This window comes from Pteropus vampyrus, unplaced genomic scaffold (genome assembly GCF_000151845.1).
Source record: "Pteropus vampyrus isolate Shadow unplaced genomic scaffold, Pvam_2.0 Scaffold93, whole genome shotgun sequence".
Classification (NCBI taxonomy): domain Eukaryota; kingdom Metazoa; phylum Chordata; class Mammalia; order Chiroptera; family Pteropodidae; genus Pteropus; species Pteropus vampyrus.
This window is the reverse complement of record NW_011888874.1, coordinates 4,044,350-4,048,199: the sequence shown is the minus strand read 5'-3', so window position 1 is coordinate 4,048,199 and position 3,850 is coordinate 4,044,350.

The window sequence follows — 3,850 nt, the reverse complement described above, 5'->3', positions numbered from 1 at the left end:
GTGAGCACATATTTGAAGTTCTTAACTCAGTGGTACAATAGTTGGAAAGGTTTCCTATGACCAGCTGGAACCCCTGTGAGCATGTATTTCTGTGATTCTTTTTGAGCTTGAAGCAATTCATCCATTTATTCATTCCTTTATTCATTGCTTTATATATTCAGCAAGTTAATTTTTAAGCATCTTTCTAACATATGATACTGGGCACTGCAGACAGACATGTTTCATGCCTTAATAAAGGAGACAACTGAATAAATACATGAGAACGTAAGAGCCTCACAAACAGCTCAGCCAGATTATGAAAGGCCTAGTAAAGCACATAGAAGAGCTTGGCTTTTATATGAAATCATTAAGTTTTAAAAGATCTTTTGAGCTTTGGGTAGGGAATGAATCAGAGCAGATATTAAGTGACTGGTAATGAATGTGAGGAGACAAGATGCTTTATGTAAAAATATTTTTCATAATCCATTACTATGTAATGTCATATAAGGAAATTTTCCTACTGGTAATATTTTAGCAAAATAGTTTTCAGTCCCAAGCTTGACAACAATGATCTAGTTATGTCCTGTCTGGAAAAGTCCTGCTTTTTAGGTGGCTGCATTGCTTACAGCATCAAAAACAATTTTATTTTCAAGAAATATTATTTACTGTGTCTGTTATTTTAAGTGGCAAGGCATCCTTGGGTTTACCTAAGGATAAAATGTCTCACTGAAAGTTATGATTTGTGTGGTGATGGGCAAGTCTTATTCCAAAGAGGACGATAAATGAACTATGACTTTTTGTTCTCTTATTAGTTTATGCTAGAGACTGTTCAAAATAAACTGTGCTGTTTTGACTAGTGCCATTGTATTAGAACAAAGAGCATTTTTTGTTCCTTATACTATCAGGGCAGGTTTGGAAAAGGAAGGAATGAATAGTAATTTTCTCTGAATATATTTAAAAATTAAATAGAAGGTACTCTGCCAATAGAAGGAGAACTAAGAAATGCCTGCTCATTTAGTTCTTCAAAGAATAGGGATATCCTTACAAATTGGCCCTGTGGCCGATTCTTCTATAGGTGTGAAAAACGCAAACGACGGGACTATATGAGTTTGGATGGAATCTTTGTGAAGGCATTGGCATGTGGGTTTATGCAGTCTGGCTGGTTGGGGGTCTTGAAATAAGGTTCCCATGACCCATTCCGTTCCCCAGCTCCACTGCCATTACGGTGGACTGAGGCAGACCTCCTATTCACAGCAGCAATTCACATGCCAGCCCACGGAAACGTATTCACAGGGCAGAGGAGTCATTTAACTATGGGTCTGTTACGTACAGTGACGTGGAGGGGCCGAGTTCTTTTTCTGACCTTGCCAAGATTACGACTCAATGGAAATATGTTTGGATTTTGATTTGCTTCTGATCTACTTTTTATATGAGATTTGTATTAGATTTATTTCAATGGATTTTATATTAGATTTGGTTCAATGAAAGTAGAAGCATACAGGTTGAGGTTAATAAACAATCAAAGTATACGGTCTTTGGTTGCATTTGTGATTTTGATAAAAAATATTTTCTATCAAAAATTTACTCTATTTTTGTTTTTGTTTGATTCAAATTATTGGTCTCTGGAGATGCTTGTAAATTAAGCAAATGGCCATCTGGTTTTTTAGATAGCCGTTCATCTACTGAAGCAGCTCGAGGTTGTTTCCAGCTCTTGGGGTTTTGTGATTGGAGCAGGAAAACATGTTACTTTGTTCAGAGAACTGGCCCTCATCTGGGATGTTTTTGATATGTTGCTACGTAGAGAATAGCGATGTATCAGGAGGTGGGCTTAAAAAAGTGTCAGAAGAACTAAAGGATACCAATAAATGCTTTTTTTTTTTTTTTACATCAAAGTTTCTGTGTCTGTGTTGTCATTATCATATTTTTCTATTTATTTTGAACTAAATAGCCGATCAAGTTATTATTATTATTTTTTTTGTAGTTGATCTTGTAGGTCCTCTATTCTTTTTTTTCTATTTAAAAATTTTTTCTTGGCAGGAAAGTATTATCCTGAGTTATAGTCTTGCTTCTTTTATGTAACTCAAGTAAAATGGTTAATCTAAAAGGCAATAGTTTGAAGATGTTGGCTGCTGATGAAGTGACAAAGTAATAGGGGTTCTTGCTGAGCTTTATTTATTTCTTCAGTTTTTTTTTTAAATAAATGCAGAGAGAAATTAAATACCGAGACACATTTAGCTATAATTGTAAGTGCAAATAGTTCATATATATAAGCATTTCAAAAGTGTGTTATTTTCTAACCATGAAGACTAGTTCTGTGATACATACGTCATTATCAGAAAGGCACTTTCATGTTTTCTTATCACTCTCTTATCTGTTCTTAGGTTTATGTGACTATCGTTTATGGGTTTTCCATGAAAGGCTTAAGAAATTAAAGGGTAGTGTTGTCCCCCAACAAAGAACTGTCAACGACCCTTTTGATCCTATCTCATATTTGTTCAAAACCTTGTCATTCACAAGGTTGTGCAGTGAACCTCATTGTCATTATCTAATTGCAGAGATTTTCATCACTCCTGGAAAGAACCTTTTACCCATGAGCAGCCACTTCCCATACCTGCCTTCCTCCCCACCTGTGGTATTCATTAATTTATTTTTTATCTCTGAATTTTTGTATTCTAGACTTCTTACATAAACAGATGTGGCCTTAGCATTGTGTTCAAGATTCATTCATACTGTAATAAGTATAATGAATTTTATGCCATGAGAGTTCTATTTCAATAAAAAATGAATATAAAAATCATGGAACTTAGTTAAATTAGTTAGTTAAAAAAGTTAACTAAAGTTAACTTTTAAAGTTAGTTAAAAAAAAAAGAAAAAACCTTGCCATTTAAACTGGAGAACGCCTACTCTATGAAAACATTTACTTAAAACCAATATACATACTTACAGGTCTAGGTTTCTAGAACTAACTTCATGATTTTCCTTTCTCCCCTTAAATGTTAAAACTGGATTTGAAATAACTATTTTCTACCACATCGACATCAGTTTCTACAGCATCAACCATGCGATATCTTCTCTTTGATCACGTGCTGTTCATCTGTGCTCTGATGGGAAAGTAGGTCATTAAAACCATCCTGAACAGAATGTCCACTCAGAGATGAGTGCTGGAGTTTGCATTTTTGGTATAATGTGTGATGTTTACTTTTCTTGGCTCAGTTTCTCCTGCCATTAAATGGGCACAAGAATAATTTCTACCAGCGAGTGATTGTGAGGTATAAATGAGTGCTCAGAACAGTGCAGGGCACACAATAAGTTTTCAAATGATGGGAGTGATAATTGGTCCTGGTGTTTACACCATCGATAGTGTCAGGTCATTTGTGTTTATGGAACAAGAAATATTGCAGTAATTATTATAAATGTTCAACAAAAAGGGAAAAGTGTCTATTAATTCTTAGCCTTATATACTAGAATTTGCATAGATAGCTAATGAGGTTCAGTTTGGGATATTTATTCCTGGAGAGCTCTGTTGCCATGTGATTTATCAAGAACATATGGAAATATAGACCTTGAACAAGCTGCAGTTATTGAATGAAAATAACCACAATTCAACTCACTGTTTTTTTCTACTAAGATTTGTGTTAAAGTGTCAGTAAAGAAGTTGGGAAGAACTTGACATTCAGATTAATATTATTAATAAACAAGATTATTGAAAAGCATAAAAGCAGGAGAAACATAATAGAGAAGCATGAAATTTTAAATTCTTCAGATTGGAAGATGGATTGCTTTTATTTAATATTATAATTATGAAAGCAATCACACGAAAGTTTTAATTATTTGTAGATTTTTCCGGCATTTATTAACTGATAATCCAAAC